At 34.5% G+C, this 11,004-nt stretch overlaps 1 long non-coding RNA gene across 1 annotated transcript; it reads left to right on the top strand.

The window, feature by feature from the left end:
* The first annotated feature begins 43 nt into the window (after positions 1-43).
* LOC122631799 lies at positions 44-9,149 on the top strand. The gene is made up of 3 exons (XR_006327766.1): positions 44-389; positions 7,982-8,245; positions 8,822-9,149. It is a non-coding gene; the product is annotated as an uncharacterized LOC122631799 (long non-coding RNA).
* The last annotated feature ends 1,855 nt before the right edge of the window (positions 9,150-11,004 follow it).

Below are 11,004 nucleotides of genomic sequence, written 5' to 3'. Positions count from 1 at the left end.
CATATACATATACATATACATATACATATACATATACATATATATGTATATATATTCACGTATAAATATATATACACATATAAAAGAACATAAATTCAATATGAATTTGTAATGTTTTGAGAACATGTATTTTATGTTTACGTAGATATATATTAACTCATATTAGAGGACGATAACATTGAGACGACTTTTGTAAACAAATCAAAAGATATTATTTCAAAACAAAAACAATTTCATATGGAACGACCTACGAGTTGACATTGTGGTAGCTTAGTCATGATCGTATTACTCATGGAGAGCTCAGACGTCTCTCGTCATTACTGCGAAGAAGAAGAAGAGGAGCCTTTTACCGAGCGGAACTTACTTCGTCCTGAAACTTATATCAAGTGGTAAGAAGGAGATACAGTAGTGGAATTGGCAGTGTGAGGGTGGAATAAATTGTCATCGTGGCTCCATATATAAAGCTTACATTCTTTGAATGGTTATTACTTGCGATTTGAGCCGATATATCGTGGTGTACAATAGATAAAATAAGAAGAAAAAAGGAAAGCTCTCTCTCTCTCTCTCTCTCTCTCTTTCGTTTTCTTTCATGGATGATTCGAGCACAAAAAGGAAGAGAGGACGAAAAGAGCTTACGTAGACATGACAAATGTGATCCGAATAATCTTTGATTTATTCGTTACTTATATTACTTACGATATTTCTTATTCTTTTTATTCTTTCGTTAGAAAATTACACATGGACCTGCAAACGAATTTACGTTCGAATTTTATGTTTTAATTGCGATTATATCGTATCTGCGAAACGGAAGTGATAGGTTTACGGATATAATACTAGAAGGGCAATGGAATAAAGTAAATCGGTTTACTACGAGTTGATCCTATGCGCAATGCGGTCGTAGCATACGATATCCTATCATTATCACATCGAAGCTTCGAACTGGATATCTCCAAGCGTGTACTGATTCTGAGAGGATTAGCGTTTATCGATCTCCACTTCGTTTATAATTTTTGTGTGTGTATGTATATATATATATATATATAAATCTATTACTCTATATATATATATAATATAAATATACTACATATATATATAAATCTATTATTATTTTACGACTATTAGTACATAGATTTAACGAATATTTTTTTAGTAACACAGAGAAAAAACTAGATTAGAATCATAGAAATTTATCTATCGATCTTTCATTCTCTCTCTCTCTCTCTCTCTCTCTCTCTCTCTCTCTCTCTCTCTCTCTCTCTCTCTCTCTCACACACACATCGATGAATATCGCTTTCCAACCATAGGAATTGGTTTGTAGCCACGCGATTAACTCGTAACAATGTCGATATTGTACGTGCTCTTCTACGTACGACTACTCTCGCCAAGTGTTACTCTCTACAAAGCTATACATATACTATATTCTAGGTAGACGGGATAAAGCCATCAGCGGCATACCAGAGACACGAAATGTTATCTCTATTGTATGACACGATTACCTAGCTGCGTATTAAATCCTTTCTACCGTTAACATATGTGCTACTCCGATATTGACCAAAACTAAAATCCTTTAATATTTTGTTTCCCTCTTGCATTCTGAATGAAAATTGTATTATTGCGAAATATTCATGCGTATATATTTTACATAGAAATACGAATTTGAAGTACACATCGACCGATATATAATTCGACCGTAATATAAAAAGAAAATTATATGACGAAATAAGTTTATTAGATTTTATATAGAATCGATATAGTCCCTATTGTAAAAAACGTCCTTCGTAATTTTTTTTTTCTCTCTTCGTCTTGTATACATAATCAGTTGATGGAAAAATCGTTCGTGTCGATGTTAAACTACGTCGATCATCATCCCTCGGTTAGGCGCTCAAAATTAGATCCCTTCATCGAAACTTGCTTGGGTTTCTTAGGACTCCCTCAGGATAAGAATGAAGAGAAGGAGACGAGGAAATTACGTGTCAGTCGCGTATCAAAAATTTTCCCTCGTGTGAAACGAATTCGTGAGTCTTCCTCTTTTCTGCTCGTACGATTTGTAACATCGTTCCAAACGGATATTATCGATTATAAGAACTAATGTTAACGTTAGATCCGCATTATCGTATTATTTTTCGAATGTCTATAATATAATTGCATTAACATATAATTAATAATACCGTTGACATATAATTAAACTTAGAAATCATTTTTCAAACAATTCTTTATTTTACTTTATTTTTGTATTTTTAGCAGTCGAGAAAATGATGCATATATACGCATGATCATTTGATGTCGATTATCCCGCTTATACATATCGACTTCTCCGATACAGTATTGCCGACCTACACACATGCCATTATGTTAAATTCAGTGATGCGAGTAGTGGCAAATTTTGAATGAAGCACGAACATTGTAATTGGAAAGCGCTATTTCATAGACATATATGTATACCTATACACTCTCATTTGTACGATACAACAATTCGATCGTAGTGACATGCGTTTGTCTCTTTTTCCCAATGTCTGTCTTTCTATCTCTCTGTCTCTCTCTCTCTTTTTTCTCTCTATCTCTATATCTCCCTCTTTGCTGCGAGCGTTTTGGAACAATGTGCATTTGCTTGCTTGTATCAGTACGCGTGCTAATGCACATATTTACCTATTTACATATCTATTCGTACGTGTATGTATGTATTGTACGTATATACATGTATATAGGAGACTACATCGGAATATACACATAAGCACATTTCGCGGTAATCATTTCGTTATCTCTATACCACTGTTCGTATTTGCACGAACAGAAAGAGAGAGAGAGAGAGAGAGAGAGAGAGAGAGAGAGAGAGAGAGAGAGAGAGAGAGAATCTGCAATGTCTATCATTTCTCTGTGAATTCCTTCTATTATCGATTTTAATGTCCCTTCATATTATATTTCTAACAAAAGGAAAAGGATTTTGTTTTCACTTGCAGCTACGAGGAAATGCAATGGTTTTTAACTTTTGTAGCTACATATAAAATGCCTGTATAAAAGAGGAGAAAAAAAAAAGAAAAGAAGAACAATGGAAGAAAATATTAATTTCGAATTTCAAAATATATCAAAAAAGGTTCTTCGATCTATGGGAAAAGTTTTAAATTGAAACTTTCGAGGGAAGTTAGTGAAAGGCCAAGAGTTTAAACCAAAAAAAGAAGAAAAAAATAAAAAGAAAGAGAGAGAGAAAAAAACTATTAACGACAGGAGTTACACGCGTGGCAGCTCTAATTACGATCCACGCTCGAGTGTGAAATTGTCAATTACTTTGGAAGTACACGAAGGCTTCAAAGCGCTTTAACTCGCTAATTAACGCGTAGTCCGTATCGATATATCGATTTCTCGTATTTTTTTTTTAGCCGAAAAGTCCTCCGTATAGAAAAAAGAACGAAAGGGAGGAGGAAGAAAAAAGATAAGAACAAAAAAAAAAAAAATAAAGAAATAAAGAAAGAAGAATAAAGAAAAAAATAAACGAGTTCGATTAAAATATTTTTGCTTACGATGAATCATCGTCAACGATCTATAAAAAAATTTCTTTATCGATCTCCAACGGGTCGATCGATAGATCGATTCTTGATTTTCGAACGAAGGGAAATACCTTCGAAATTTAATATCACGGTGGAATAATTGAAAATATTCGGCGAGATAAAAGAATAAGAGAACGTCTTATACATTATGGAAAAGATCGGGTTTATTTTATTTTTAAATTATGTATATACTTATTGTCATGCCGGTCACATAGTTACCGAGCAACTGTATACAATACGTAAACAAATAATACAAACACACACACGCATATATATATATATATATGTATGTATGTATACAAACATAGGAAAGGTTAAAAATTTGCCCGAAGCGAACGAACGGACGCGACCGTTGTGTTATTACCTGCCGCATGGGAAATGGAATTTCGCTTAAGGGCGTTTTACCATCGGCGAAGAACAAATTTTGTTGTCCTTATATGCCCTGTAAAAGAGCTTCCGTCTCTCTCTCTCTTTCTCTCTCTCTCTCTCTCTCTCTCTCTCTCTCTCTCTTTTTCTCTTTCTCTCTGTCTCTCTCTGTCTTTCTCTTACACTCTTTGTATACTTCGGTAATGTGATCCAAGTTATACGCCGGTGGCTTCTTCGAGCTTCTCATAAGGAAATACCAAGGTTTTCCGGATTTTTGTGCAGTAGGATATTGCTCTCCGTGCTACCCTTACAGATGTTCTCCGCAGCAATTGAAAAATACGTTGTACGTTCCGGTCTCTTGCGCGTTTTAAGTCGTGTCGGCATTTCAAATTATACGCTATGATTCTCGATTTATGCTAAAATTATAATCGTGTATGTATAACGTAATTATTTAATAAAACCAATACTCGGTAACGATCCAATTTTACGATCATAAGATAAGACGTAAATAATTATTTATTACAACACTTTTAGATATATTTATATTCGTAAAAGATTATTTTTCTATTTTATTTTTTGTCGAAGAAGAATTTACAGTCATGAAAAATGTCGACAAGGGACCTTTGAGAACGTATCGGTAAATTACCTTTATACACGTGTATACATATACAATGGAATAATGCTCGAACGATCGATAGATAGACAGATAGATAAATAGATAGATAGATCGATCGATCGATAGATCTATCTATCTATCGATGGAACATGAGGCATCGAATACGCTCGTGAAAACGTTAAGATAACTTATAATGCCAGCTACTAATACAGATATTGTCTTGATATTGACTAGTAACACAGATATTACCTAACGTAAAGCCGATGTCCTGCAGGATATCGTACGAAGTACGATACGATATTACGATATCCTGGTACAATCGATACTAGATTAATAGATTCTCGTTTCTCAAATGGGCATATACACGCATAATACACGCACGCGTAACCGCAATATTACCTTCCTCGTAAAGGATTTCAGTATTCGCGAGGATAATCAAATAGCAGATAATCGATGATATTTCGGAGCATCGATGTGCACTGATATTCCTAACGAGAGAGCGTGACCCTTCGCTCGTTGAGTGTAAATTTCTACGCTTACATCGTTACGAGAAAATAAACTAACGATCACCATCTCGTACGAATGCGAGTTTTCTCGTGTATAAGCTCTATTATATTTCGTTATTTTCAAAATTACTTTTTCGCTCGGTTTATCATTTATTTCATATATCTCTTACAATATCAATCGTTTTTAACAAAAATAAAAAAGAAAATAAAAAAGATAATTTATACATTATAATTATGTTAGCTTTATCAGAAACCATTTTCAGTTCGATAAAATGGTAATTTAATTTTAAAAATAAATCGTTAGAACCGGCAAGGAAATGATATCGTGATATACATAAAACTGTACATAAAATTTATTTTAGGAGCTTGAAAAAAATTGTTTTCCCGCGAAGGTACGATCTTCTTCTTCTTCTTATTTTCTTTTTCTTCTTCTTCTACTTCTACTTCTTCTTCTTCTTCTTCTTCTTCTTCTTCTTCTTCTTCTTCTTCTTCTTCTTCTTCTTTTTCTTTGCGGCGTTTCCAATAAGGCTAGGGGCATTTAAATTGCTCTCTCACGATAATTTCTTGGAGCTCGTCTCGACGAAGGCGCAAAAGGATATTAGATGTCACGTGACGGTACGAGAGTATAGTAGTGGGTCAGTTTCTTCCAGTCGGGAATGTCTCTCATAACATGCTTGAATGATTGCCGTAGGATAGGAAGAATCTGTTATGAGGTACCATTTGGAGATCCAACCCTTACCTTTTCCTTCATAAAACCACATACGATTCATATAAACATAGTTGATTCCATGCCTCGTCATACAATCCGTTTGGAAGTTGATCGTTTATTTATAGTTAGTACGTATATATGTATATATTTATTACATTTTCGATCGTTTCCTTGCATACAAAGTTTCTCGCTCTCTCTCATACATATATATGCATATACATTTGCGTATATATACATACATATATACATATATATATATATACATATCTACATCGTACATACGATGCATCATTTAGAAATATATGTAGTACCTATGTATATACTTACATACATGGTACATATATACATATGTATATACATTTGTACGTTTCGAGTTACTTCAAAGAGAATATTAAATTCCTCATAAACGAATCCTTCATCCGTCCGACATGATTTGTTTCTCAGTAGATATAGATAATCTTAGGTATAGATAATTGGGCCAAAAGTTTTTCAGTGATTTTTAAAAATCAATTACTTCTTTTCGAGATTTATTTTGATTCTTATAGATCACCGAAAAACTTTTGGCCCATTCTGTACAAAATAAATAAATTGGAATTTTCGATTCATATAATTTCCCTTCCTTTTAAAGTCCTCTCTCTTTCCATACGCATAAAGAAATAATGAATTTATATCAGAAATAATTCGAGACGCAACGAGGGGAAAACGCTGGGTACCCTTTCATGCACCATAATTGCAATGCACGTCATTTTCCACCTACGTGAAAAACTTTCCATCGTATACTTCATCGAGTTACTTCATTGAGTAACTCAATAGTAGTGCCTCGATGTTCACCTTTTCGATTAAATTTATCGGCCCTGTCGAACTTTTCGATCGTTCATAGTACCCAACTTGATTATACATGATTTGGATTTTAGCGATTTCTTTCTTCCCTTATTTTTTACTTCTTTTTTTCTCTTTTAACAGTATCGCCTACGACTAATGTATCGTTTGTACGAAGAAAGATAATTAGAAAACAAAAAAAGAAAAAAGAAATTAAAAAAGAGAAATTAAACAATATAATAACAACGTATATTTAAGAATAACAGGTCTATGTGCGTCTAGTATCAGTTTGGGAATAAAATCCATCTGAGGTTTCTTCGTTGATAGACGAAGTTTATATTAAGAAAGTTTTTATGCTTTCGACCAGCCGGAAATAGTTGTATAACTTGGCACTTACTTTCGCAGGAACAGCTCACGACGCATGTTATCACGATTCAAGGTGATAATATAAGACTTTTTATTCGGAAAATCTCTTGTCTGTATTACATTCATACGTATGCATATTAAATGCATATTAATGCAAATATAATATTATTTATATTCATCTTTTACATGAATTTCATTGGATTATTTCAAACTCATCTTTGTGGCGGAGTAGATTTATCGATAAAAATATTATTCTAAAATTAATTCGACGTTCGAACGGTTTAACTTCCCAAAGTGATATCGTACGTTTGCTGAGAAGATCGAATAAAAAACGAACAAAAAAGAAAAAGTAAAGCAAGTTTGCTAAAGGCTGCACCCCATAGGTCTATCGACTTCGAAAGGATTTTCTCTGATTATAGCAAGAAGAGGAGATATTTCGAGGTCCGCGCAGGATCCCCTAGGACTAATTGTCCTCTCGACGTCTCCATAGAACGCTTGGAATCGATCTTCATGGCCTCGAACGAGATGATCCCCGAGTTTAATTCCGATCGAGCCACCTGGAACTAAAAAACTAGCTCGCTTTTCTCATCGAGAATAAAAACTCTCTCGCTATCGTAACGGAAAGTAAGGGGATGAGCTTTTCTTTTCTTTTCTTTTCTTTTCTTTACTTTACTTTTCTTTTTTTTTTCATCTTTCTTTTTAATTTCTCGCTCTCTTTGTTACTTTCTCATCGTTATCTCTTTTCCCCATTTTATTAAACTCCTCGACGAACTATTTGAAATTTGTAACGAACTGATATCAACGATTAAAATAAGGAAAATGTCTTGTGAAATTGTACATACAACTATCACGCAGATATACACACACACACACACACACACACATGTTTCTTGTAATATATAAAAAAAGTACATCTTTCCGTTTCCTTTTAGATCAAACAAAATTCTTAATGTGACACGCGAAATAAGATAAGAATCACAGATATTGGATAAACAAGTTCTTCTCTCTCTTTCTCATATACTTTTTAGGAAATAAGAAAAATTATATATATGTACAGATAATGATGGAAGAACTCTTGAGACTTTCTCAGCTGCACACATTAGAGGAAGGTGTGCGAGCGTAGGGTTTCGCAAGGGTAGTCTTCTCTTTCAATTACTGGCGCAACTACGAAGAAGTTTCTTGTGCCACGTGACTGGAATATCTCGGATCCACTTATTATATTCTTTCCGAGACACGGGAAACGACACGCGGTTGCTTCGTTGACCTTCCTCCATGATAATTAGCGGTAGTAGTTCGTCGAGAGTACGATGGAGAGTATACCGTAAGAATCTTTTTCTTTTTTTTTCTTTCTTCCTTTTTTCTTTTTTTTTTTAACTGCCTCTTTCTTTTCTTCTTCCACTTTGCAAATTTAATCAATCGAATCAATCTTGGCACGATTCGTTAGAGAAACGGAGTAATACAACTCGATTGGAATAAAAGATATCAATTCTTTGTTTGACGAATCTCAACGAGATAATTAAAACGTCGATATTAATAACAATTATCCATGATATAATGCAATATAAATGAAAGCGTTAAAATTGATATTACATGTGATAATCGTTTCTCGTGTTTATCTTTTTATTTCGTCTTTCTCTTCGTTACCAAGTCAATTAGTAACAATTTCATTTAAACGAATTATCGATGCCGTCGTTCAAATTCAGATTCTTATCGCCACGCTAACAAACTTTCTTTCTCTTTTTCTTTCCATCATTGAACGTTCCAGTTTCTACGAGCTTAATTAGCCGTTCAAATTAATTGAGAAAATAAATCTCTATCGATCCCTGATACTTTTCATCCCAAAAAAATACGAATTAGAAAAAGAAGTCCATTTTTAATTCAAAACCTTGTATTTCAGTTAATGGATTCGTTCCTGATTTTCATGGAACCCGACCGACATACGGAGAGACGTTAAAACGTTGCCAAGCAGTTTCTAACGTTGATCGACGAGAAGGCAAGATTCCGTTCGATCCCCCTTTTTCCTACAATGCTACAAAGTTAATAAATCAAAGGTTCAACGCGAAAATGTCCGCTTGGAGTTCTTGCTATCCGGATAGATCTCATTAGACCGACAGAAAGACAGACAGACGGATAGACGGACGAATAGACGGCTGAACAGACAGACAGACAGACAGACAGACAGACAAATACAAACACATAAAGAGACGAACATCATATACATAGATACGGAAAAATAAAAACAATCGTATATACCTAATAAGTACTCATAGATATATTCTCTTTATTTCTATTTCTATTTCCAGTTACTCGGACGATAGTTTGCTATTTCGTAGACATCGTTAACTGTACCTACCACATCTCGACTAATCGTAAAGACCGAGTCTAATCTTTTGGGGTTGGGGAAGTGGCAGGGTGGGAGAGGAAGGGGAGGATAGCGAAAGGGGTAAAGGTTGGGGAACGGGGGAAATTAAAAACGGTATATCCCGCATTCGCCTCCATCGTGGCTGCAATGTCGCCGCAGTGATTACGGCAGTTACTACGATTCTCTCAGTGTAATAGTGTTAGTTCTACGAGTTAATGGAGTGCGGTATCGTGCGAGAGACTTTAATGAAATTTCGGCGGGCTTTCCGGTTATGCGCACGCTCTTACGTACGAGTGTATTCCTTTTCGAAGGTAGATACTTGCGAATATATTATAGTTTTTTTTTCTCTCTTTCTTTTTTTTTCTTTTTTTTTTTGATAAAAAAATTAACAAATTAAAAAAGCAAAACTAACGATAAAAATCTGATCGGTGATTATGGAAATTTCGAATCTTACGTATGCATATATTTCACGATCAGAAAGTATCCTATCGTGAGGAAAAAAAATAACCACAAGGACGATCGAACGTTATACCATAATATAAGGTACGTAATTAGAAAAGGAAGATGAGATATGGAAAGAGTGAGACACTTTTACTCGGGAACCTGGATTAGGAAAAGAAACGAGCCGTAGCGTTCGGAGGTACGTAAGGAAGATTGCACTTGCCGAAGAAAATTGCATTCCTTTGCGCTCGAGTTGTGCCACCGTGGAGGACACAAGAAAAGATGTTGGGTGAGGGGTAAGAAGGAATAGGAAGTATAGGGTGAAGGGAAGAGAGGAGTAAGGAGGGAGGTTTAGTTCGCGGAACACACTTTATTATTACTCGTTTAGAAGTAAAGCCAAGCTCACGGGGGTCTCGTTAGGGAAATTCTCTGTACTTTGCATGAATGAAAATTATAACGTTGAGAACTATTAAAAAATGGAAGCAAGAGAAAGGGGGAAGATTAAGTGAAAGTATTTACTGGTTCTACAGAACGAAAACGTATCTATATATTTTTTCTTACATTATTCGCGTATATTCCACCGAGTACTCTATCTACCTACCTATATACTACTTTCCTCTTTTCTTTCTGTCTTTCTTTTTTTCTCTCTTTTTTTTTTCTTTTCTTTCTTTTCTATTTTTTTTTTTTTTTTTATTCCGATCCTCTTAACGTTACCACGTACGACGTCAGCCGCAAAACTTTCGTCGTACATTTTCCTGATACCCCCGCCTCTCTGCCCCTTTCCAACGAATCGATAATCAACCTCGTCGTTCTTCCATATCGATCTTTCCTTCGTCGTTACAAAATTTCCATTATCTTTTTCTCTCAACCGTAGAACTAAGGTAGATCCTTTCGCGTTATTTTGTAGGTCCTCTTTATTCGTATCATATCGCTAAAGAAAAACTTTGATTACGGTTGCTCTTCTGACTATTTTCAAGATTTTATCGTATCTGTGACAAATAAACACTGATACGTATTAATATACAGGGTGGGATAGGACTAAAAGTTCCTAGGGGCTTGTACTTTTACGATATGAAAGAAAAAATGAAACTTTTTCTAAGAATTCTCGAGGAAGAGTAATCGACTTTTCAAAATTATTTAGTAACAAATATATATATATATACACATATCTAGAAACAATATTTAATAAAAACGAGAAAAAAGATTATTCGAGAGAACAATCTCGTAAATTCCTTTAAAAAATCAAAATGCGCGCAATACAAACGATCACTGTTTGT

Source organism: Vespula pensylvanica, chromosome 9 (genome assembly GCF_014466175.1).
Source record: "Vespula pensylvanica isolate Volc-1 chromosome 9, ASM1446617v1, whole genome shotgun sequence".
NCBI classification, from domain to species: domain Eukaryota; kingdom Metazoa; phylum Arthropoda; class Insecta; order Hymenoptera; family Vespidae; genus Vespula; species Vespula pensylvanica.
This window is presented reverse-complemented; position numbering and strand designations above follow the sequence as displayed.